Source organism: Aulonocara sp. 'chitande type north' Nkhata Bay, linkage group LG3 (genome assembly GCF_057382095.1).
Source record: "Aulonocara sp. 'chitande type north' Nkhata Bay isolate Kocher_YH1m ecotype deep benthic linkage group LG3, A_spYH_male_GT1.1, whole genome shotgun sequence".
Lineage (NCBI taxonomy): Eukaryota > Metazoa > Chordata > Actinopteri > Cichliformes > Cichlidae > Aulonocara > Aulonocara sp. 'chitande type north' Nkhata Bay.
Genome location: NC_141346.1, coordinates 76,548,853 through 76,576,227, shown reverse-complemented (window position 1 = coordinate 76,576,227; position 27,375 = coordinate 76,548,853). Strand labels below are relative to the sequence as shown.

General features: G+C 45.9%; 1 long non-coding RNA gene across 1 annotated transcript; it reads right to left on the bottom strand.

Moving 5' to 3' along the window:
- Positions 1-6,489: 6,489 nt before the first annotated feature.
- On the bottom strand, positions 6,490-9,485 carry LOC147337061 (uncharacterized). The gene is made up of 3 exons (XR_015128662.1): positions 8,671-9,485; positions 8,474-8,585; positions 6,490-8,393 (listed from the first exon to the last, which is right to left on the bottom strand). It is a non-coding gene; the product is annotated as an uncharacterized LOC147337061 (long non-coding RNA).
- Between the last annotated feature and the right edge of the window lie 17,890 nt (positions 9,486-27,375).

Here is a 27,375-nt window from a genome sequence, read left to right as displayed (position 1 = left end):
AGCCAACCCTGGGCTCTGCTTGCTGGCAGTGACAGAGTAGATGAAACAGCTCAGTGGATGCTAACTCACAGCTAACAGCGCTCTGTCATGGATAAGTGAAATAAAGCTGACTGACCCACAGCTGCACACAAACACCTCCAACACCTACAGGTCAGCAGGTCCACTGCTGTCTCTGATGGGCCCAAACTTTGCTTGTTCAGCGTTTGCTGCTGCTGACTTTGAAAATCACACCAAACATGGAATCAAATATATCGACTCAGCTTAGACTACAGAGAAGCTCGGCACTGCTCACAAAACTCAAACACAAAAGGCTTTTTAAAGACAACAATCACTTTGACAGACACACAAACACGACTGAGTACAGAGCAGCTGCTGGTTTGAAGCCACAGAAATGTTCAAATGTTTAAACACACTGCAGCGTTGCAGCCGTGATGCATTTGTGCTGCTAAGGCCACACACATCAGCTGCCTTACATTTTAGTACCAGTTCATCTCTGACCATGGCAGCACAGTCTTTCCAGTACAGTGATGTTGGTGGGGACAGTGGGGACTGATTGTTCATTGGCTGTAAGCCGGTCACATGGACGTTTAACTGGTGCTTTGATTGCTCTGTAGTCTGTTGTGCCTGTGAGCTGCTCCTAAAATGAGACAGATTATAATTGTCACCATTCTGTTAATGACTCTTATTATGTGCGCTCTCCTCCACTGTCACACTAAACACATTAAACCTTTATTTTTGTGTAAAGTCAGGATTTATTGGCTCTTCTTAAAAGCGTCATGAAGTGCAAAACTCAGCAAACATTATACAAAAGTAGATTTAGAAGCTGAACTGAAAACATTTAAAGTGACAGTCAGCACAAATCCAGCTGACATCTCCATCCAACCCAAGTCTTCATTTAAAGTCATTATAACTGTGACACACGTTTGTTACAGTATTAATCCTGCCTGATGCTGCAGGGCCAACATCATGAAACAGGCTCAGCATTTATTTCCATTATGAAACTTTATCATTAAAAACAAACCATTGTTCTGCAGTCGTCCCAGGACTGTCGGTCAAACGTTCTCTCCACATGTTTAAGGCTGAGCTCACTTTATCGTCTGCCTGAAGGAGCGAAGCAGATGTTACTAAACATCACAATAAAACATATGAAATGGGTGCACATGAGGAACGTCTGCACTGTTAAAGCCATGCAAACATCTTCACACATGAAGCAGCAACACCTCTCAGTTTAGCAGCAGCTGGTAAAAGCCACAGTGATCCTGGAGCCTCCCTGAAGGACTCGTTCATCAGTAACTGTCAGGAGGACGATTAAACCTGCTGCACACGTCCTGTAGTTACACACTCAGGAGGAAAGACGACGTCCTCGCTCTGCAACATGATCTGTGTTTCATCCAGGACGCTCAAACACAGACTGGTTTCCAAATATTAGACGCACTGGTTCTTCATGCGTTTCTACCTGAGCACTCAGAGTCATTTCTACAACAGGCCTCCTTCACCTGCTGGTGCCTCTGTTTCTGTGTTTGGCTGTTTCCATCAGTGCCTGATGTTTGTGATCTTTGATCTGTTCTGAAGTCTCTCTTTGTAACACAAATGTTGTTTGGCTTCTTTTGCAAACAAGGCAAAAGAACTTTAATGGATTCATTTGCTGATCTTACTGTTCTGATGCAAAGCCGTCCTTTCAACGCTTTAGAAAGAAAACCAAACAATGTTTTTAAAACTTTCCCAAAATGTAAAAGCTATTAAAACCATAAACTTCTGCTCCTTGATCATGTGATTCTTCTTCTAGACTGTCTGTAATTGTTATTGCTGATTGTCAATAAAGTTGTTTTTTATAAGTTATGTTGTAAAGGAAGCTTGTGGCGAGGGAGGAGGGGCGACTAAAAGCAGGTTCATATAGTGGGAAAGTCCTCAGGTCATGTGAGGATATTTACTGATGCGTCAACACTGTCAGATAAAAGAACGGCTGCTGCATTTGTTCTCCCACAAATAAGTTTGGTGATGAGTAAAAGAATTACAGATGATGTGGCAGTTTATACTGGGAGCTGGTAGTGATGTTACTGGCTTGAACTGGGTGGAGGACGCACTAATATGGAGGTATGTGGTTTGCTGGGACTCTAGCAGCGTGCTAGTGAGCACAGGTGATATGTCTTCAGACTCTAGGCAACATATTGTTTTTGATATACTTCATTTACTGTATAGAATCAAACACAGAGGGATAGAAGTGGATTTCTTATGGCTCCCTGTGAATATCGGTGTTGATGCAATGAACAGGACGATAAGTTTAAAAAGGTGCAGCAAGAAGAAGTCGTGCAGGTTTGACTATAAAATACAGTGAAAGTGAGGTGAAGAGTATAATGAAGGTAAAGATGAAGGACGAGTGGCAGGCACACTGGGACAGAGACGGGAAAGGCAGATATTATTATACAGAAAACAGTCGTGTAGAAGAAGCTGCAGCAGAGACCAGGATGGAATCTGGAGAGTCAGAGTTGGTCACACAGGCTTGAATAGCACACTTAAAAAGGTAAACATGACACAGAAAGTGTGACTTCTGTGGACCAGAGGAGACGTTTGACGGGTTGTTAGCGTCGTCAGGATGCTGGATGGAAACGCTGTGCCTGATAGGATGATTACAGGCTGGACTTTGTCTTCCTGTTACAGATGGATCCAGGCCCTGGATGACTGCTGGACACACATGACCCACACTAGGCTGCCTTCATCCATCCTTTCCTCCTTCACTGAGACTCAGAGTCAGCATGTATGTATTTATCAGGGATTTGAATCCTTTCATTACAGAGTGAAGTTAAAGTAGACGTGTGAACACACTAATAAACACAAAGGGACACAACTACTACTCCATGATGGAAAGCTGAAGTATTACACAGCTTTATGAACCTCCTGTTATCCTGGTAGACGAGTACAGCAATAAATCTTTTACTTGAACATCTTCTGGCTCCAATAAGCTTTGAAATGTGACCATGAAGTTAGAGACACACTGACTGAAACCCACAGCTGTGACTGTGGATCACATCCACACACAGTGTAGCTGCTGTCTCTGTGTGAGCCTTTGCACTGCTGCTCGCAGCACCGTTATATCACTCAGCGCTCGCTGCTGTTATTGAATCCACTTTTTACTGTCCGTGCAATCAAGCTCCTCTGCAGAGCTAGAAAATATCTTCGAACCAGTTTATGTGTTAGGGGATCCTTTGCAGCTGTGACTGTTGCCTCTGTTTTTGTCCTTTGGTTCCTGGGAGCCTTTTACATTTCCATCAGCAACAAATATCTGAACAGGCTTTATTGTAGGAAATACAGGAGTAAATAGTTGTCATTATTTATTAGATGTTGTTAAAGATGATCCGATGCTTGTTTAGTTTAATGCTGTGGCTTCAGTCAGCATCACTGTGCTGTATAGTTTTATTTTTCTCATCCTTCTGTTAAAGTTGCTGAATAAAAGCTGGTTGGTCTGCACCTCACCGCTGCCTCGAGCCTCCTTCTTTAAAGCAGCAGAGGCTCTTCATTCAGGTATCACAGCTCGAGTTGTTCTGCAGGAGACCCAGAGTACTGTCCTTGGTCCATAATGACATTAATCCTCAAAAATAGTTCTGGCATAATAATTGTGCACACAGTGTAAAACTGAAGAAGCTTCTCAGATGAAATGTCTTCAAGAAACTTAAAAAAGTCCAGACACTTTTGTTTCTGAGCTTCTTAATTCAATTCAATTTTATTTATATAAATCACAACAACAGTCGCCTCAAGGCGCTTTATATTGTACAGTAGATCGCACAATTATAGATACAGAGAAAAACCCAACAATCATATGACCCCCTATGAGCAGCACTTTGGCGACAGTGGGAAGGAAAAACTCCCTTTTAACAGGAAGAAACCTCCAGCAGAACCAGGCTCAGGGAGGGGCGGGGCCATCTGCTGTGATTGGTTGAGGTGAGAGAAGGAAGACAGGATAAAGACATGCTGTGGAAGAGAGACAGATGAACCGCTGAGTGTTGTCCCGTCGAGGTGGCTCTTCTATGTTGTGCATTTATGGCACCAAACCACAAATGCAAAGGAAGAAAGGGTCGAGGCTGATTGGTGTATGTGCCCATGAGTATGAGTGTACACGGGTGTTTCTCTGTGTTAGTGACAGTCTGACAGAAGGCTGCATCCCTCAGCCTCATGTGGGCTGTGTAGCCCCTTTACCACTCAGTGAGAGCTCAGACCTGTTTCTGGTGGGTGGTGGACTCCTCCAGGGCTTCCCCTGATTCCCCTTCTGCCACAGAAGACTGTGGCCTCAGAAACTCATATCTGCTTTTTGCAAATGAAGCGAACCTGTTGGCTTCATCAGCAGGGGCGGATCTAGAAGGGTGGCATGGGGTGGCAAGTGCCACCCTAAAATGATCCCTTGCCACCCCAAGTGCCACCCCAGTTTTGCATATGACAGTGTTGTTTATTAAAATAAGTTTAACAGTTTGAGCGTAGTTACAGTCAGCAGTGAATATAAATGCTAGAACTGGATATATTCCATAGTGTCCCCCCCTCCACATTAACAAATGGTTCAGCCCATAGCAGGACGGCTTTCTTCTTGTTTTCAGCAGCAAGTGATGCTTATGATTGTGCCAGAGCACATTTTGAACAACACCATGGGAATTTTGGATTTTACACAGGTGGGTGGATGTTACACTGTGGAAATGAAGGAAGGTGAGTGCTATTTTAAATGGTTGTAGAAAATGAAAAAACAGCAGGTGTATTGGCTGCATTTTTAGATAAATAGTTGTATCTGTTTACAAAATGTACAATTTATATTTGCATTTCAAGTTATAAACATTTACCCAACACGTCTGTGGTTTTTTTACAGTAAAAAATACTGCTAGGATTTTAGGTTCTTTGTGTGATTTCAGATCAGTAATAGTTATATTAATAGTAATAGTAATACTAATGCAGTATGTCAGTGAAAAAACAACTAAATTCAGTTGAGCTGAAAAGATACCAAACAAAGCAAGAGGAGGAAAAAATAAAATGAAACAATCTGAGGGTGAAATACAAACGTAAACTCAAAGGAGTCACAAATGTCCGGTTGTGTTTCAGACCTCAGAGGGTGAATCCAACAAATCATGAAAAATGAGGTTTACATGTTTGTTCATGACAGTGCAGATTTCTGACATTTTGTGTCATTTAAGCTGCAACAATGTGACAGTTTTCTAACAAAAACAGTGAAACTTAAGTTAGACTTGTGTTTGTAAATGAAGCGCCCCATGTTGTGTAGCTTTCTGGAGTTTATACTTATTGGGCTACATATGTATTTAATATACAGGCTGTACAGTACATAACATCAAAACTCACATGTTTCATGTAACTAAAGTGTGTAATCATGTGGGCTACAGACAATAATTAAGTTATAGACTATATTTATATGAAAAACGTGCATACTTACTGCATTTGAATCATTTTAACCACATGTAACCTCCTGCATATGTGTTTGGGGGGGAAAGGCTTTGATTTTGCCACCCTAAGAAAATTTCTCTAGAGCCGCCCCTGACCATTTCACAGGATTTGCATTTAAAGATGCAACAAGACTAAAATGGTTAGGGTCAGGAGGTCAAAGGTCAGGGCTCCTGTGGGTCTGAGGGCGGCCTCACGCTGGAGAAGGATGAAGGAGTCTGACCTGAGCCAGTGTTTGACATGAACACATCAGCACTGCTGTCAGTGAGCCTAACGACAGCCGTTAGCATCATTTCAGTGTTTCAGTCATAAAAACACTTCCTGTCTCTGTGGTGGTTACAGTGACATCATGCAGTTTGTGCTTTGACCTCCAGAGGGCGACAAATCAGCACAGACAGAGAGCTCCATTCAAACTTTGCTGCCATCAGGAATAATTCTTCAAATATAATCATCAGTGTTTGAGCAGTTATGATATCAGGGACAATCTAGACATGTGTGACAATACTGAACATGTCACATGACACACCTCAAACATCATGTGATCCACTCTCAGTCTGCACTTTCATTCATGACTTCAACAGGTTGAAATGAGCTTTGAAGAAACATTCAGTGAAATAAATCTTTCATGGATTCATGTGAGCAGCAGATGAACTTTGTACCAACAACATCTTCAATAACAGAGTCTGAATGAAGCTCAGGTGTTGATGCTGCTCACTGATTGGACGCTTGGTTTCAGCTCTGCTCTCAGTCTTTACTGCACAGGTGAAGGTAGAAAGTGTGACTGGATCTATAGACTGGAAACAGAGAAACATGCTGAACATTTGAAGCTTTGCAGCAGAAATGTTCATGTTACAAATACAGCAGAGCTGATCTGGGATCAGTGTGTTCACACCTGCAGCTACAACAAGGTTTCATGTCTCCACACGTCAGCATGTGAACTTTACTCTGACTCAGTCTGAGCAGTCAGACGGCATATTTTTAAAGTTAACACATCAGCACACACAGAGCTGAGCCCCTCCCACCTGTGCTGAGTTTCAGGTGGAGCCCCGCCTCCTTCCAGGAAGCAGCTCACCTGTGTGTCCGTGTTTAGTGTCCAGGGCCCTGTTTCAGGAAGCCGGTTTGGAAAACTCAGAGTGAAAAACGACACTCACGGTTGAGTAACCCCGAACTGTCCAACTCGGAATATTCCGTTTCAGAAAGGCTGATAACAATTAGTTCAATCAAGGCGGAGTTGCTTTAACCCCAAGTGAAGCGCGCGGACGAGGATACATAAAGCCCTGATAAGCGGAGCACAGATTAAGCGAGTCACCATGGAGACGGAGGGAAAGAAGGCGCGGTCAATGTATTTTACAGCGCTTGAGGCCGAAATTCTGATGGCAGCATATGCCGATAACATGCAAATTCCGCGGAAAAAAGTAACACAGCGACAGCTGCAAAAGAAAGGGAGCATGCATGGCAAAACATAGCTGACAGAGTCAATGCGTGAGTGTTAATTTAAACATTGATCGAGGGATTTCCACCCATTTAACACGTTATTTTATCATATGTTATTTTATTTGTTATTTTATACATTTTATTTTGTGACGTGATGTGAGCGCAGGTGCAACCCAACAGGCCCCAAACGTGCCTGGCAGCAAGTAAAAATGAAATATAAAAATATAGTCCAAACAGGTAAGGTGTAATTGTATTATGAGCCATAGTGCTTGGTCTGTTTGTCCGATGTAAATCAATTGCAGTTAGAGGCTACATTAATTTTCTTTCTGTAAGCACTTATTGAAATTATCTGAGCACATTACAAGTACATATTTGCTTACTCTGTATGCTCAAATGTGGCCCGTTATAGCCAACAGAAAAAAAGCGGAGGCCCGAAAAACAGGTGGGGGTCCTCCACCACCACCACTCACAGAGGCTGAGCAGTTGCCCTCAGCCAAAACAGTGGGCGCCCTGTGGCCGAAGGCATCTCTGCGGGGACATCCTCTGAGGCAATAACCCCGCAAGACACAAGTGCCTACATAAGGGGTAAATTCAAAATAATACATGATGTGCATACATCCTTTCTTCACAGTCACCTTTGCAGTGCTGCTCATTCATTTGATAAACTCTTTACCATAATGGATTATTTTGTAGTGAAGTTATTTTCCTACTGATTTTGCCTTCCCTCAGTCTTGGTTGTCTTTGAGAGCATAATGACAATGAAGTGTAAGGTGATTGGTATGTTTGTTAATTGCCATTTGGTCCCTTGTAAGTTATAAGTGACCTGTATAAACCTCATATTCTATCAGTTGATGGTGATGGTGTACTGCATCTGGTGCAGCCTCCTGTTGAGCCAGACCAACATGCAGTTGTGAGTAATAATCCACAGATTATATGAGTTTACAGTAGAACAGCAATGTTGTTTATTTCTTTACTACAGGAAAATAATGAAGAAACATTGACAGCTGTTACAGAGGAGGAAGCAACAGAGACACTTTATGAGGTTTACATCTTTTAATACTTTGTGTACAGGAAATACAGGCGACCAATAAAGCCAGTTGAACAAAAAATCTGTTTATTCTTCTTTCAACATGTTGAGATGATGGGTCAAAAGAAATGATTGTGACATATGGTGTCTCTGACTGCACTTCCATCTTGTATGTCCGTGGGAGGGTCAGGATGTTCATGGTTTGGATCACTGCTGATGTTTGGTTCAGAAGGACAGTGTTCTCCTCTAATTGTGGCAATGTTGTGAAGAATCACACATGCCACAATAATGTCACATGCCCTTTCTGGGGTGACCCTGAGTCTTTGCAGGCACTGGAACCGGGCCTTAAGCATTCCGATAGTCATTTCAATTCTGGCTCTTGTCCTGCAATTAGCCAGATTATATCGCTGCTGTGGGCCCGGTTCAGGGTCAGGGTAAGGGGTAAGCAAATAGGGTAAACATGGATACCCCCTATCACCAAGCAAGTAGCCAGTGAACTCTCCTAAGACAGAAGGGTACACTTCAGTTCAAATGTCCCTGAAGCAATTGGTCTTTATATATTTTAAAGTATTCTCAACTCACCATGTCCAAATTTTGTGCTCAGTGTACATTCACGGAATATTTGTGAGTCATGGACAGAGCCTGGCCACTTGGCTTCCACATTTGTGATAATGTTGGCAGCATCACATATGATCTTCACAGTGCAGAGAACACAAATTAGCATCCATTACTATAATGAAATAATTTGTTAGTTTGACATGCTACAGGGAACTATGTACCTGCACATTAATGCTGTGGAAAGACTTCCTGTTCACATAGTCTCCTTCATTTACTGAAGGAGCAATGATTGGAATGTGAGTGCCATCTGTACAGCCAATCACGCCTGGGAACCCTGAAAATAAATGTAAAATTTAAGTAGTAGTTCAAGTATCACCACATCATGAATTAAGTTTCGTTCATCCTGATACCTGCAATTTTGTGGCATCCCTCTTTGATAAATCTTGTGGGTCTATGACCGGGGAACACCACAAACGAGTACAGGAGACGTTTCAGTGCAACTGTAACATTCCTGACTGCCCGACAGACGGTAGCCTTGGAAACGTGCTCAGCGTCACCAATATTATACAGAAAGCTCCCGTTTGCAAGAAACCGAAGTGCAATACAAATAATATGCAATGAACTGAGAGCATGTCCGCGATGTGTCACATGCGTAATATATGGCCTGAGGATGTTATCCAAATAACTTATAGATTGTGCTGAGAAACGGTAACGTTCACACAGAAAATCATCAGGAAATGATAAAATGTCCAAACGCACTCTGATCACTCTCTCCCGGCGGAGAGCTCTGCGGAGAATTTGGGCTTCACGATCTACTGGCTCTTCAAGGAAGTGGCACGCCATGTCCGACACTTCCTACTGTCAGGTTTCCGACAAAGGGGCGGAGAAGGTCAGGGTTAGTTGTAGTAAACCTGCTAGGGGGCAGGTTAGCTTCACGGCGTGTGTCGTCATAGTGACTCACTCAGGCTGCAGCTGAACTCGCTTTGTGAAACCGAAAACCCAGAGTTTTCGTTAACTCAGGGTTTACTTACTCAGTTTTTCCACTAAACCGGCTTCCTGAAACAGGGCCCTGCTGTTCCCCAGCTGCCCTGTAGGTTTGTGCTTTGACCTCCAGAGGGCGACAAATCAGCACAGACAGAGAGCTCCATTCAAACTTTGCTGCCATCAGGAATAATTCTTCAAATATAATCATCAGTGTTTGAGCAGTTATGATATCAGGGACAATCTAGACATGTGTGACAATACTGAACATGTCACATGACACACCTCAAACATCATGTGATCCACTCTCAGTCTGCACTTTCATTCATGACTTCAACAGGTTGAAATGAGCTTTGAAGAAACTTTCAGTGAAATAAATCTTTCATGGATTCATGTGAGCAGCAGATGAACTTTACAAAGAATCAGTGGATTTATCTTCTGTTTTAGACCAACTTTGATCACTTCGAGCCATCTTAAGTCCATTTGTTCTTCTCACTCACTAACGTCTCGTATGATTTCAGATCCCTGCTGTTCCCCAGCTGCCCTGTAGGTGGCCTCAGTGTGTCTCACACCATTTACAGATGATTACAGGTCGTTTACAGTTCAAACAGGTCCAACATAAGAAATATGCAGAAAATATCCTGCTATAACAGTTTGGGTCAAAGTGCAGATGTTCCAGATGTTCTGAGTCTGTCTGTGTTTCATGTTAACATGTAGATGTTGGACCAAAGTGAAGCTTTTTGATGTGACAGCAGGAATGTGAAGTGTAACTCTGAGCTGTAGGAAATGAAACTAAACGGACTTTTTCTCCTTTATTTATAGGAAAGTGTAGGAGAGCAACAGATGAACAAGCGTTACTGTAACAGGAAACATCAGAGGACCTGTATGTTCATCATCATCACTGTTTCCTTGTTCTGTCACAAACACACAACACTTCCTGCTCTCTCTCTGATGGATCTGATTGGCTGTTTCATTCACAGGAGGTCAGGGCGTCACACAAACAGCTTTAACTGCACAACGACACACTTTAAATCATCTGCAGACAAACCTGTGTGTTTGATTTATGAAGAAATAATAAAGACGTGTGTACAGCTGTCCATGAAGCAGCTTCTCACACAAACTCTGACACTTCAGCCACTTTAATTCCTGCAAAGCTGCATAATAAAGAGCTGTGACTGCTATGAGCTGCTGATGATGACTGCATGAAGCTCTCAGCTGAAGCTTCTTTCATTTATTTTAATGTTAATGTCGCCTTTTTAAGCCTGTGTGAGGATTTTAATGACACACATTAAAGGAGCTTCTTTGATTAGAACCAAATTCATGTTGATTTTCAGCCTGAAATGATAAAAACTTTAATAATTCTGTTTATAATCATCAACCTGGAGACTAATGAAAAGTATAATAGTGAAAAAAAGCCTTTATTATTTGAGTAATGCCTGAATCTGCTCAGAGACGGAGACAACACAGAGGTGTTGATGACAGTTTGACATTAACTGAATTAAAAACAAAGTGCTCTTATTGTGAAAATCTGCCTCCTACTTCTTTAAATCATTTTTATGTATTTTTTAACCTCACAGTGAAACATTGAGGCATTAATCTGACACAGTTTGATCAGCAGCTGTGTTTTCACTGACGTTTCACTTTGATTTGTTCAGACTGAGCAGAGAGGATCGGTTCTCTGTGTGCGCACTGCTGAGAAACACAAGCTCATTTCTGCTGTTTCATGAAAAGTGTTATGGAGGAACAAGAAGTTCAGCCTCTAAACTCTCAGCGTGAGGACTGAGTGAAGAGTTTCAGAGCAGAGAGTTTTGGCTCACAGCTTTTAGCGTCTACACAAAGAGACGATTACGCACTTGATCTGAGAACATCTCCACCTCCTACAAACAAACTCTCCTACGAGCAGCTGTCACAACCACAACAGGCAGAAGACTGGATTTCTTCAGGTCAGATTTCATGCAGTTTGCATAAATTGTGTGTCACAGACTTTGTAGTTCACATTTGTGTGACTCGTTTAAATCTTCTCCTCCTGAAAGTGAAACTCTTACAAACACATCAGGCCACAACCTGCTGCAGGTTAATGATTGATCTGAAGGCAGCTGACCTTTGAGCAGGAACTTGTGAGTCTTTTATTGTGTTTAGCACTGCCAAGTGCTGGCCTCTGCTTCCACCATCACATTTACACTGGTAGGTTCAGCACTGCTGCCTGCTTCAGACTGAATCCAGCAGCACAAAGACACAAGTTAATAAAATCAGCATCTATTCCTTTATCACTGCTTTGTTACAGAGGAGAACAACGCTCCAGTAACGCGTAATCCCATTATTTTTTTGAAGTAACGAGTAAAGTAAGGGATTACTATTGCAAAAACAGTAATTAGATTACCGTTACTTTCCCGTAGGAACGCTGCGTTACCACGTTACTAAAACCGTGATTTTTTTGCGAGAATGTCTCACGACAGTGACGTAAGCGAGTGCGACGTTAGTGACAACAGCTGTGTGCAGATCAACAGTGGATCACATATCGAGTGCAGAGAGAGTATGAGCGTGCAGCGTTTAAAGCGTGGAAGTACTGACCTTACTTTGAGTTTGATTCCATAAAAAGTGACAAAAACATTAGTGTCCGCTGTGCGTGGGAAGAAAACTTCTTTTTACAGCGAAAAAACCCCTAAACTTCCAACAAGCACCGAGTAGCTACGACGTAATGGGAAACTCACAGAGAAACTCGCGGATTCTTCCACTGACCGCGGCACACCTGCACCAGGGTAAACCTCCGCCTACCCTGCTCCTGCTTTACAGGTGAAAATAGAGCAACAGGACCGCTGAGTCTTTGACTTTATTTATTTTCTGCTGTGTTTTACTTGCATCTATTTGAAAGACTGAGTGTAAACACACAAAATATTTTATTTTATGAGCTGGAATGTGCAGAAAATAGGTTTAAATGTTAAACTAATTTCTTCCAGTCAGAGAATGTTGCAGATAATTAAATGTTTGCTTGATGCATAAAGTTAAAAGATTAAATCTAATAAAACAAGTTTTAAAAAGAGACTTTTCCATTTGATTACATTTTGTATGATGGATTATGCAGAAAAAGTAGAATTGGGCTGAAAGATCTATCGCTTTATCACCTACTCAGGTTGGAAATCGTGTTTTTAAAAAGTAACTAAGTAACTAATTACTTTTGAAAATAAGTAATCAGTAAAGTAACAGGATTACTTTTTTTGGGAAGTAATTAGTTACTGATTACTGTTTTCAAGTAACTTGCCCAACACTGGACAGAGTGTTGGCTTCATCACCGACACACGTCACCACATCAGGAAACAGCTGGTTCAGTGAGTATTTAAGGTTCACTGCAGACAAACTGGAGAAAAACGAATCACATGAAACATTTGTTACTGGTTTCTGACCTCGTCGTAGAGACTCACATACCTGTGTTCTGCTATCAGTGTGATCACATGTGCTGGTACAGTTTGCCAGGTTGACCCATGTAACCTCCACTATCCTGTAGACGTGGAATATGTTTCACATATGGATCGCTTCATTACTCGACTATGACTGTGTGCTTCACAGGTGCTTACTGAAGTGCTGCTTTACACAAAACCAGACAGTAAAAATAAGAACTGCAGGTCCAGACCACAGGTTTATGTGTTGATAATGATGATGTGCAGTCACTCATTGTCACAGGATACTTCCTGCAATGATGCTACAGGTCACGCAGTTCTGCAGAGGTGGAGGAAACAGATGCTTTTCCTAACAGAGACACTTTAATGACTTAAAGAATCTAACTGACACACAAACCTCAGTTTGTCTGACATTCATGAGAGTAAACTGCTCCTGAATGTTCTGTTAGTTCACTGGATGTTCACCTGACTTCAAATGTAAAGATCCCTGAGACAAACTCTCACGAGTTCAGCGGCGACGCGATCGCACAACCAGCCGCGACATTAAAGCCCGACGCGCTCACTACCTTTGGTTACAGCGCTCCACTCTCAGCTCACACGACATACACAAAAATAATGACGCTGGATGCTTCTGTATCCTCAGAAACACCAGATCGCTGTTCACGAGAAAAGGATGGAAACGGAGTGAGACATCACTCCCGGCGGACACACAAACACTGTGCTAAGGTTTGTTTCAAAACGGAGCTCCTGGGTTGTGTAGCTGCTGAGCGAGCAGGTGGCACACAAAGACGCGCTGTCAGGAATCATTACATCGAGACTGACAGGACGTCACTGGTACATAAACACTGATCTGTGGTTTACTGACAATGTTCTCAACAACAGACGCACAACCCTGGTTTGGTCTGGTTATTTGTGTTGTACGGCTTCGTTGGTCTGACGAGCTTTTAGGGATGTCAGCAGAAGGATTTCACGTGCTGAGGTCATATTTATGAATCAACCTGAACAGCTAATACTTTACCTCTTTATTTTATAACACATATGAACACGTTATAGTAGATTTGTGCAATGTGTGTTTCACGTCTTTATGGGCGTATAGATCTGTAAACAGGCTGATGGGTGTGTGTCTGTTTATTGTAGCGGTGCAGAAATGTTAAAAATGATGATGATAACAACACTTCTCACATCAGGCTACAACACAAACCTCCTGATAGCTGCAAACACCAAAACCCCCAACGACAGGCACACAAAGAGCGAGCAGGGACCCACCCTGACAGCATGTGAGCCTCCTACTACGACTCACTGTGGAGCAACACAACACCAGGAGACGGAGGATATGAGAGAGGATACAGCTGCTGTGGGGGAGCAGCCACACACTCCACAGGAGACGACGGGGTGAGAGATGGTTCGGTGCTCCTAACATCATGTGGACGCTCGTCTGCACATAAACAAACCTCACCTAACCCCACCTCCTTTCTCTTTTTGCAGGGTGGGGTGCTCCATCCTTACACACTTTGCACCACGTGGCGCTCCATCTATTCGTTTACCTTCTTGGGTCTCTTCCTCCTCTGTCCCAGCCCATTGAGGCGATCGCTGGGGTCCAGCCTGTAGTGGGAGTGGCTGTCCTCGCTCATCCTGTCCCCGTCCACTCCGGGTTATTCCTTTCTTCTTTCTGTCCTCTGAATCGAGCTGACCTCTCTCCTCTCTGGTGCTCGCTCTCTGAGCCGGCGGAGCATGAGAGAGAGGAGTGGTTGGGGAGAGGGAGGGGAGACGAGCGAGGGAGGGAGGGAGCACAATGGTGTTGCCATGGCAGCAGCTGCCACCAGTGTTTATCTGGAAACGTCGCTGGCAAACCAGAATAGTTGCCACACGTTGCCACACTCGCACACTACGTTTGTGTGCGACCTGCCCGTGGCTTCCTCGTTACAGACACACCGAGAGGAAACGCTCAGACACAAGGGCCGAACATGAACGAACACTCGTGTGTGGGAGGAACAGGGCACAGACTCCACGCCGTCGTTAAAGATGGCGTGTGTGCTAAACGGAGCTGTGCGCTGATCGATTAGTCAACTGAAAAAAACAAAGGAAGCTGTCTGGATGGAGTTTGCTGCTCCCACTAATCAAAGAGATGCATCACAGCTGGAGCTGATTGATGCACGAGCCACCGTTTGCACCACCGACTCCACGCTTGTGTTTCCTTTCTGCACCATGTTGTTAACACTGACCCCACACTGTGTTCATGAGCTAAAGAAATCACGATGATTGATTGATTTCACTGACTCGTCTGCACAAAGCATTTTGTAGGTTACAGCATGAAACGACTGTAATCTCCACATTTACACTCACAGTTTCTGTTTTACTCTCAAACTGATCAATAACAGCTTTCCTGTGTAACAAACACACAAAATAAAACAACTGTACCACCAATCAAACACAAGGAAAATAAATGATATTGTGAGTTCAGCAGTGGGTCTGTGACCGGTGTGAAAGAGGACGATAGATGAGTGGGTGTTTGTAGAAACAACCTTTGTGATTTAAATGTGAGACAGCAAAGCATCAGACAGAAGCCTGAGCTGAATATTTCCTGTGATATGAAGTCACCGTGTTTGGGTCGGTCAGTCGACTACTACTCAGTGAGTGTCCCACACACACACAGACCCACACAGACCCACACACACACACAGACCCACACAGACCCACACAGATCCACACAGATCCACACAGACACACACACACACACACACACACACAGACCCACACAGACACACACACACACACACACAGACCCACACAGACCCACACAGATCTTAATGATGGCCTCAGGCTTTGAGCTCCCACTAACAGCAGGTCATAGCAGCATCCCATCAATAGTGATGAAAAATGCAGCTACAGCTGCTTTTCCACTACTGGAAGTTAATGAGGTCAAAGCTGGAGCTTCACCCTGTTCAGACTGAACCATGTGAGCCGGCCTCGCTCCACAGAGGACGCCTCCAGGACAAGCGTGGGCTCCATCGAGGCCCACAGCTGCTGTGACATCGTGGACGTGTTCTTCAGCTTGTTTTTCAAACAATCTCAGCAAACGTGCCAAAATCATGTTCAGTGAGACTCTGTGGCACACAATCCAAAAACAAAGAAGGCTAAAGGACATGCTCTGTGTGACCCACAGTCGTGGCTCAAATGTGGGACTGTGGCCTGGTGTGACCTGAACACTGTGGGAACCTGAGGGGCAGAGAAACAGAGTCGAGTAGAGTCGAGTAGAGTCAAGTTGAGCTGAGGCAGTTATGTTCTACTGGAAAAGAGGCGACTGTGGCTCAGGACGTCAGTCGGTAGTTCGATCCCCGGCTGCTCCAGTCTGCGTGCCAAAGTCACCTTGGGCGGGATACTGGCCCCTGTTGCTGCCAGTGCTTTTATTAGATGCTCTGGAACTGGTTTAGTGCTTAGGGAGGGTAGAAGAGTGCTGTATAAGAACCAGTGCATTTACCATTACTCTGTTTGCCAGTTTGCTACGGTCACCGGCGGTTTGTACAGAGGACACAGACCTGTATGTGAACAGATAGGGAGAGTGTTCAACTCCAGAGGAAAAGTTGGTTTAAGGTGCTGCATGTTCCACATGTGCACTGCACATCTGCAGCTAGTAGCTGAGGAGTGGTTTCCACGCACGCGACATCCAGCTCTTTGGGCCCTCACAACCCCAACATCGCTCTCACACACAGCACCTGCTCCGGTCAGCTGATTAGACAGCTCATTGTGTGTGTGCGAGGTGAATTAAGGTTATTATAAAGGACATTCAGATATCATCTCTCATCTGGGAGAGCAGCCAGCAGCTGCAGGAGGTGAGCATCCAACGACATGATGAACCCAAAGACTCCAGCTCAGCCAAACTACAATTACAGATTACAGTTACACTCCTAACTGTTCCTGCAGTATTTAAGAAAGACGTCAGTGATTCAGACCAAAACTGCTCTGCTAACTTCACATTTACTAAACATTAATGTTCCCAACACAGATTTACATGAGAATGACAGGACATCATAGCCCCCCCTGCCCCCCCTGATATTACATCACTTCAATCCCAAACAGAAGGAAAGGAAAGATCAAATCTGTCTTGAACCTCTGCTTCAAAGTTACAGGAACACTGGAGTCACTCTCACTGTCAGAGACCTCAGTGTGTCGGAAGCTGCTAGAAGAAGCAGATGGGGGAGAGGAAGAGGAGGGCCACGGTGCTGATCTGAGGAAGTCTTCTGATCAAACCACAGCAGACCAACAAGCCCGACGTCGTTCTGATCCAACATGAAGGCTTCCATCTGTCTATTCTGTCACATCGCACACGTCTCAAGTCATCCTGTTCAACCCATCACAACATAATAGTAACAATAAAACAAAGGCAGTGGAGCGTTCACCACGAGCTTCTACAAAAGTGCACGTTCATTTTAATAAAACTGTTTTTACAGCAGTGTGCGAACATTAATATGTTGTAACCAAACGTTTGTTACACCAGCTGCACTGAACCTGTGGAGACTGGAAGTTATTTGCTGCTGGTTTGTTCAGACCTGTTACTGCACACCTTGCATAGTTTGCATAGTTTCCTTCACTGCATGCAAAGAGACGAGGCGGGTGGAAACCTGCGACCCTGAACACATCACCAGTCCATCACAGTCAAACACTCACGGCTGTAATCTATTTCAAATCAAAGTGTTTGCACGGTGAGAAGAAGCTGGCGTCGCTGGGGGAGCGTGCGCCCGGCTGCACTTAAACACAATCTTCATTGGTGCTGTGAAACATCCACGTCTCACTTCATCTGCAAAGAAACCTGATGCATCGCTTTGGAAATATTTGAAATCCCTCATTTGTCACTATGCACGACGAGTCGACCGGCTGACCAACCTCAGGTTATGCAGCGAGTGCTGAGAAGCAGCTAAATGGCTGCAGTGACTTTATTCCCTGAGTGGGTGTGTGTGCATGAAAGCCAAAGGGGGGCTGTGTAAGAAACAAGGGGAGTCTCTGTTGTGCTCACAAAGAGGAAACCAAGATCTGGATTTTATGGCCGAAAGAAGAAAACATCTTTTCAAAGTTTCCCAGGCCCACTGTGGAGACGCCCACAGCTCCCAGTGACACTGACCCACACTGACACCACCTCCATTCCTCACTGTGATAGGCCGGGAGGAGAAGATCCACACACATTCACATCAGGACAAAGTCCCACATTCCCCTGTGCCACACACACACACACACACACACACACACACACACACACACACACACACACACACACACACACACACGTCCTGCATGCTAAGAAGTGAGTGAAGGATGCAGAGGTGTTGAGACGGACACTGAGGATGTGGGAGCACAGACACCGTTCAGCCTGTGTTTGTGTATCAGAATGAATCAGGCAGAAAAACATTCAAAGCAAACTGGTTGTCCTAAAGTGAATCAGGCTGCAGTCAAACTTCAGCTGATCTCTCATCAAAGCTCCCAGATCGATTCGTGCTCCAGTTTCAGCATTTCAGCAACACTGTGGGAGAACGGGGTCAGCTTCCAGCAGGGGCCACGATTATGCACAGAAGGAAGACGGGACACGGCCGGTCCTTCAACCATCGTATGGATGTAAGAGCCTAACACAGGTAACACAGGTCACAGCAGCAGAGCTGGTAGCAGCTTTGTGCGCTTGTAGAAAACTCAGCGGTATTGCAGAGGTTGTGTACTTTACCAGGGAAACGTATGTATTTTGTGTGTGGTTGAAGATTTCCAGGTTGTGTGTTCTCCTGTTTTATTCAGTTTATCAGAAGTCAGCAACTAAAATGTAAAAGCAGCTAAAAAGAAAAGACAATGATAGCATTGTGTGCACAGTGTGTTACAGAGCTGTTGGTGGCAGTCCAATCCAATCCAATCTTATTTATAAAGCACTTTAAAATAGCCAGCACAGGAACAAAGTGCTGCACGGAAAATAAGTTAAAACAATAGAACAACAGAAAACAGCAAAATAAATAAATAAAACACATAAAACATCAAATGAAAACAAAACAAGATAAAACAGCATCGAATCACCTAAAAACAACTGAAATAAAAACCAACATCTCACGTGGTGTCAAAGCTCAGGGTAAAGAGGCGGGTTTTCAAGACTTAAAAACAGGTAAAGAAGAGGCCTGTCTGATCTCCAAAGGAAGCTCGCTCCACAGTTTGCAGCTGCTACAGCAAAAGCAGGATCTCCTCTAAGTTTACGCCCAGTCCTGGGTACATGCAGGAGCAGCTGATCAGCTGGCCTGTATGAGGCTGTCGCAGCTCAGAGAGATGAGATGGGGCGAGGCCATGGAGAGCTTTAAAAGTAAATAAAAGAATTTTAAAATGAATCCTAAAAGAAATGGGCAGCCAGTGACGTGAAGCTAAAACAGGGGAAATGTGCTCAAACTTTCGAGTGCCAGTTAAAAGACGAGCTGCAGCATTTTGACTAATATATGATGCAAATATCTCCTCAGCCGAGCCGCCCTTCGTGCCCCTCCCACAGCCACATGCTCCGTCAGTCTGCCTGGCAGAGAGGGAGGGGGCGTCTGGCCTAGTGCCAGGCTCTCTCAATATTTTATGAGAGGGAGGGGAGGGAGGAGGTGCAGCGGGTTGGTTGGGGGTTAAGAGACTAGCTACACTGAACTACGACGGGGAAACAATTATCCTTCCTGCTGAATTTATAAGTTTGCTCACTTACAGAGAAATGAACAGTCTCTGATTTTTACCTGAGTTTAGAAACATCGAACAAAAAACATATCAGTTATGAACAGATCTGCATGTCCCTGAATGAAGTGTGTGGTCCTCTACAACCCTGGATCCCACAGACTGGCTGTGGGACTCTCAGCATATAGATGCAAAGGGCGTCAGCATGAAGCTCGGTGACTGTGGGTGCAGCAGTTCTGACCATGATGTGATCTGTCAGCCTCATGGGCGGAGGATGATCATAGGAAAGGAAACTCACACAGGAGGAGCTGGTTAATGGTGAGAAGGCAGGTGGATGACAGTCACCACATACTGGTAACACTGGTAGAGGATTGAACTACTGCAGCACCCACGCAGTTTAGCATGTACAAGCCCGTCTCAGGTTTGACCGTCTGGATGACTGGCTGAAGGCTGAGAAATGCTGAGTGTGACACACCAACATCCCCACAGTCAAACACACAGTGGTGGCCGTGGATGGGTGCAAACAAAGCAGTGGCTGAAGAAGAAGTGGGCTAGCCAGCCTCCAGAGCCTCCTTTACTAAATCTGTGGAAGCAGCTGTAAAGAGGAGTGGGCCAAAATCCCTCCGGACATGTCGGCACTTTTTGATCAGTTCAGATTCTGGGAGATGCTCTGATATAAAACATGTATAGACCAGAAACGAACAGAAATATCCGTTATTGTCCTGATTGGGGAAATCCCGGTGCTCCAGCAGCAGAGTGACGGGCAGGAGCAAAGCCTCACACAAATAAGAACTACGAGACTTACAGTAACAATAAGAGCTGAACAACATGGAACAGCAGCAGAGTGACGGGCAGGAGCAAAGCCTCACACAAATAAGAACTACGAGACTTACAGTAACAATAAGAGCTGAACAACATGGAACAGCAGCAGCGATGGAAACAACCTCGTGTTTGTTGGAGCAGGGATGGTTAGAAAGAGACGACGCTGCTTTGTGCACGGACCATATTTATGAGTACGAGTAGTGAGTTTAATGATATTTCAATTATATGACAAATATCCAGTGTTGGGGAGTAACGGAGTACACGTACGAGTAACTGTATTCTGTTACAGTTACTGTTTAAACAGGTGGTATTCAGAATACAGTTACTTTGTTGAAATAAATGGATTACACTGCATGTTGGGGAGTAACGGAATACACGTACGAGTAACTGTATTCTGTTACAGTTACTGTTTAAACAGGTGGTATTCAGAATACAGTTACTTTGTTGAAATAAATGGATTACACTGCATGTTGGGGAGTAACAGAATACACGTACGAGTAACTGTATTCTGTTACAGTTACCGTTTAAACAGGTGGTATTCAGAATACAGTTACTTTGTTGAAATAAATGGATTACACGGCGGTACTTTCCTGTTTCATATTGTGGCGGGTCAGGACTGTTTGGGTTTGTTTGACATGTTCTGTTGTTCCAGGCGGCAGCGTTGTGGTTGCCATGGTTACAGGGTGACACGCTGCGTGTTTCCTGGGTGAGAGAGGCCTTGTTGTTGTTGTGCTAAGCTAACAGGCAGAATGTAGCATCATGGGCAGTGTAGTCCATGCTGCAGGGAGAATGGACTGCTGTACCCGTGATGTGTCTGTGAGCGAGGAGGGAGAGAAAGGAAAAGCACGAGCTGTCACCGAGCAGAAACGGGAGCTGGAAGCATGTAAATATAATAATAACCACTGCAAGAAGAGAGCCTGACGAGCCCAGCTGTAAGCTGTTAAGACTCGACCGTACACCGTGTTCCTGTTTTCCTCCGAAAACAATAAGTTCTGTTGTCTGTGAAGGTTCTCAGTCATCCAGGTCATCGTAGTCTGAGGAGCTTGCAAAGAAAAGCGTCTGGACTTCTTTAAGTTGCTTGAAGACGTTTCACCTCTCATCCGAGAAGCTTCTTCAGTTCTAAGAACAGAGGTTTGACTCTGTTCTGCTCCTTTGACAATAAGTTCTGTTGGAGCAGCCTTTCAACGCCTCTCTGTCTCTGCTAGCAAAGTTGACCCAGACAACAAAGTAAAGCTCGTTTTCAGCTACGAACCCGACACGAACCCGACGTGTTAGCCAGAGGTCCCTTTACTACGGTTCGGAGCCGCGGACCTTCAGTAACAGTAATAAATCACAGCAATAGTACATTCATGTAGTTGTAAACAGCATGATAATATATTAAGTAATCCAAAGTATTCAGAATACATTACTCTCATTGAGTAACGTTACAGAATACATTTTGGGGCATGTAATCTGTAGTCTGTAGTGGAATACATTTGAAAACACTGCAAATATCCAGCACACTGACAGCTGTGACCTTATACACATGCCCAGTGAAAGGTTGATTGAACACTGTACATCGTATATAGCTGATCTGGGGTCAGATTCTGCCAACCAGGCAGCGCTGCCTCATGACACGGGGCTGGATCAGCCATCTATTGATCCATCCCAGAGAAGATGAAGGAGACACGTGATGATGACACCACTGTGCAGTTCACATTGGAGGGCTTTATCCCATCCACTGAGTCATCAGAGCTGTGGGCCTTCTGTGAGCTCTGCAGTGTGGCTGACAAAGCTGACATAAAGTGTCCAACTTTCAGGATTTTTGCTAAGCTGTCACTCACTGTAGCTATCATCTCACACACTTGGCTACTTTTCTCTGTAAAGGTGTTTGATGACAGAGTCTTAACCCCTGCATATGAAGATAATGTGTTTGATATATCTGTTAATACCTGACACGACTTCTTTCCTTTCAAGTCTGTTTCACATCCAATTGTAGAGACAAGTGTGTCAGAGGATCGTGTGAAAGGATGTTCTGTCTTTCTTCAACATACATATCTGTGTCACGTATTTACATAAAGAGAAATCGTATCGATGTCGAGGCTGGCGAGGAGGGCCGGCCCTCACCGATCCACCGTTTATATGCAGTCTGTGTCTTTCATGTGTCTCCACCTGGATCCCTGCTGAGCCACTTCCTCCCCAGCCCTCAGAAACACTGTTGCTATAGTAATTGTATCTAAGTGAATAACCATAGCAACCACAGAGATGTTTTGGATGGCACAATGGTAGCTGCTGGTTTTAAGTGCTGGAGATCAAAGGGGCCTAACGTTGTTAGGGAAGAGGAGGGGGGTTAATCAGTGTCGGGGAAAGCGGAGACCAGCGGGGTCGGCAGGAGCAAGCAGGAGGCAAAGGGAGGAGCGAGGAGAACGACGGTTTTCCCTCATGGCACCAACACCCGTCCCATTTCCCTGCGGTCCAATAATTAGCTGTTTGGGGTATACTGCGACAGGAAGACGGCTCCTGCTGTCGAGCTTGCAGTGATGGTTAGTAGCTGTTCCACCCATGCTGTGTGAAACTTAATACACGGCCTCATTAAAGATGGAAATTAGCCTTTGGCTATAATCTGGCATGTTTACATTCATGTAATTTATGTTCACTAACATGCACGGTCCTAATTAAATGAAATAAAATCGCTTCCTAAGGAGATTTGGTTTCAAGGTCAAATTTATTTATATGGCACATTTCAAACAGCCGATGCTGCACAAAGTGCTTAACAATATAAAAATGGTATTAAAAGCAACAATGTAACACAATAATAACAGTAAAAACAATAATAGGACAGTAAAAGAATTAAAACAATAACTAAACTAATTCAAATAAGACCAGAATGCTTGGGTCATAGTGCAGGGCTCTAGACTAACTTTTTGACATGGGCGCACCGGTACGCCTAACTTTAAAAATTTAGGCGCACCGGCACAAAAGTTAGGCGCACTCAAATTTTTCAACCGCATCGCTTAACACCGCAGTTTTACATGTGCACTTTCTTTGGGGGGGGAAGTCCATACAGACAATATTAATTTCTAAATTATTAACTAACAAACTTGTGCTTAAAGTGCTTTGTCAATATTGTAGAAAATGTTAAAAACTTAATCATCATCTTGGCCTCCTCTGACGACCTGTTTGCTGCTGTCTGCTGCTGAAAGGCCGTGGGGAGAGGGGACACTTGGGCAGTGCATTTACTGCAGCATATAATGTGTTTTCTGGATACACTGTGCTTTTTCAGCATTCAAATATTGATGGCACCGTGTCAGAGCACTGGCTATGAATTTCAGACAGATCAGGCCTTAACTTAACAAAAAAGTTATCAATAGTTCTTTTCATCTTTTCTTATTACCCACAGCTACAGTACATCCACTTCTCTCAGGCCTAGGCTGCTCACTAGGGCTGAGTATCATCACTGATTTCTATAATCCATTCAATTCCGGTTCTCAAAGTCCTGATTTGATTCAATTTAGCCTCAGACAGTCAGAAATATTATAATTCTGATCATTTATCAGTACTGATACACATGAGACTTCATCAGAATTGTGAAAATCACAGCAGATGCCTTTGTGTGAAAGTAACTGAGAATAAAACACAGGAAAACATGAAGGAGATTTTCCTGGTCTGGCTTTTTATAGCAGATAACCTTAAAAATATTCTGCAATTTTGCATAATTTTAAGAAATTTAAATTTCTTCAGTATTGAACAGCAGAAATTAGGCTTTCTTGTCCGAGGTCATTTAAGTGAAAAAAGAAAAAGCGCTGTAAACAACGCTAGACTGGTGGGTAATAAGCGAATGAATAATGCAGAAAACAGATTTGAGACGGGAAACTGTTCCTGAAGTACAGAGAGAGAGAGAGCTGTGCAGGAAGTGTGATTTTTTGTCACGGTTTGCGGGGGCAAGCCGTGTGGAATATATATAGGACCAAAAGGCGGCAGCTCTGGTGCAGGTGAGTGTTTATTAACAACAAAAATGCAAACAACAAAGGCGCTAGGAACATGAAACTGAAACCTAAACTGGGTAAACTAACAACACAAACCAAGAATGACGGTGCAGGGAGGTCCGGGGAAATACATACAGGGAGACGCAGGGAGACCGAGGGGAAACAACACAGACGAACCAGCAACAACTATGACAGAAGACACAACTTAAATACACTCAGAGAACACAGGGGGATTACATACAGGTGGGGACACAGCTGGGAGTAATTAACATGACGAGACTAGGGAGGCAAACTGAAAACACTCACATAAGACACAGACCTTCACAATAAAACAGGAACTTACACATGAAAGGACACAAACTAAGAAACGCGGACTAGATACAGGAACACACGGGCAGAACAGAGTAAACACTAACCAGAGGAAGAACAGAACCAAAATCGTGAAGAGAAAACACAAAACGCTGGGTCAAAGGACCCAGGATCATGACAGTACCCCCCCCTCAAAGGCTGGCTCCAGACAGCCCAACAAGAAACAGCCAGAAAAAACAGAAAACAACCCGACCAGGGCGGGCGGCGGGGGCCCAGGAAGGAGGGCTCGAAGCAAAACAAAACCGGAGCACCAGAAGGCCAAAAGACAAAAACAAAAAACGAGCCCAAAACCAAAAGAAACGAAGCACACCAAAACACAGGAAAAAACAGAGTCCAAAACAGAAGAGTTCAGGGGGCCGACAGCACAGGAGTCCAAAACAGTTCGGGGGGCCGGCCAGGGGGCCGACAGCACAGGAGTCCAAAACAGTTCGGGGGGGCCGACCGTGCGGACGGCAACGGCGGCGACGTGGATACAGTTCGGGAGGCCGGCCGTGCGGACGGCAACGGCGGCCACTCGGGCGATGGCGGTCCGGGGGCCGGCCGTGCGGAAGGCAACGGCGGCCACTCGGGCGATGGCGGTCCGGGGGCCGGCCGTGCGGAAGGCAGCGGCGGCCACTCGGGCGATGGCGGTCCGGGGGCCGGCCGCGCGGAAGGCAGCGGCGGCGCCCAAGTGTCAGGCGCACCGGCCGAGGCTTGTAGGGCACAGGACCAGGCGTAACAGAAGCACAGGCTGGACCAGGCGTAACAGAAGCACAGGCGGATGCAGCTGGACCAGGCGTAGCAGAAGCAGAGGCCGCAGGACCAGGCGTAGCAGAAGACTCGGATGAGGCCGGACCAGACGAGGCCGAAGACTCGGATGAGGCCGGACCAGACGAGGCCGCAGCTGGCGATGAGGCCGCAGCTGGCGATGAGGCCGCAGCTGGCGATGAGGCCGCAGCTGGCGATGAGGCCGCAGCTGGCGATGAGGCCGCAGCTGGCGATGAGGCTGCAGCTGACGAAGGCTCTGAGGCTGCAGCTGACGAAGGCTCTGAGGCTGCAGCTGACGAAGGCTCTGAGGCTGCAGCAGACGAAGGCTCTGAGGCTGCAGCAGACGAAGGCTCTGAGGCTGCAGCTGACGAAGCACGGGCTGGAGCTGCAGCTGACGAAGCACAGGCTGGAGCTGGCGTAGCAGATGGTGGCTGGATGGGCTCCTCGGGCCCTCCAGCTGATGTGGCATGGTGCTGGTGCGGTTCTCCTGAACCCCCAGCTGACGAGGAAGGTTGCTGAACGGGCCCCTCGGACCCTCCAGCGGAGACAGGAGGCTGAACGGGCCCCTCGGACCCTCCAGCCGACGAGGCATGAGGCTGGTGTGGTTCTCCGGAACCACCAGCTGACGAGGAAGGTTGCTGGACGGGCCCCTCGGACCCTCCAGCGGAGACAGGAGGCTGAACGGGCCCCTCGGACCCTCCAGCCGACGAGGCATGAGGCTGGTGTGGTTCTCCGGAACCACCAGCTGACGAGGAAGGCTGCTGGACGGGCTCCTCGGGCCCCCCAGCTGAAACAGGAGACAAAGGCCGGAGCGGTCCCTCGGACCCTCCAGCGGAAACAGGAAACAAAGGCCGGAGCGGTCCGTCGGACCCTCCAGCGGAGACAAGAGACAAAGGCCGGAGCAGTCCCTCGGGTGGTTGCTTAAACTCCAGGGGTCCAGAATCAGCTGAGGACTGGGACCTAGCCTCTGGGGAAGCCCTGGAGCGGCAAACTGTGCCAAAGGCGGCTGAACTACAAAAAGCACCTTGAGGTAAAATTATACTTTCTCCCTGCATGGAGTGAGTATGTGAGACCACTATTACTGGAGCCAGAGTTACGGGTAGCGGGGGCACTGGAGCTACTGGGGCCTGCGCTACAGGCGGCACTGGAGCTACTGGGGCCTGCGCTACAGGCGGCACTGGAGCTACTGGGGCCTGCGCTACAGGCGGCACTGGAGCTACTGGGGCCTGCGCTACAGGCGGCACTGGAGCTACTGGGGCCTGCGCTACAGGCGGCACTGGAGCTACTGGGGCCTGCGCTACAGGCGGCACTGGAGACTGAGCTGAGGGTGGCACTGGAGACTGAGCTGAGGGTGGCACTGGAGACTGAGCTGAGGGTGGCACTGGAGACTGAGCTGAGGGTGGCACTGGAGACGGAGGAGCTAACTGGGCTGAGAGTGGCTGCGCGGGAGCTAACTGGGCTGAGAGTGGCTGCGGGGGAGGTGATATGCTGTTCACAAAGTCATCTGCCGCACAGATCACCGCCCCTGAATGAACAGTCATACAGTCCGCAAATGGAAAACAGTCCTCACTCACCACAGCCGGCGAATTAGAAGTCCGAACGTCCAGCTGTGGGGTGGCGCGCTTGCGGCGCGATCGGCGTCTCCTCCCCACAGACGGCTCCGACAGGCCGGGCAAGATCACATCCGGCGAGTCGGGCAGCGAGGCAGGAGTGGCTGAGAGAAGGTGCGGTGTGAGCCGGAGAAAAGCCTGCATGGTCGGAGGAAGCGAGTCCAATAGCCATGGCAGGCCGGAAAAGAGCCGTTGCAGCCGGTCTTCTGCTGCGCGGCGAAGCTCTTCCGGGGGATGTTCCAGCCATAGGCTGAGAAGGATCTCCACATTGTATGTGATGTCGTCCTGGAGCTCCTCGGACGGATTTACTGCCGCTGGGTCCATGGTGGCTGGTTCGTTCTGTCACGGTTTGCGGGGGCAAGCCGTGTGGAATA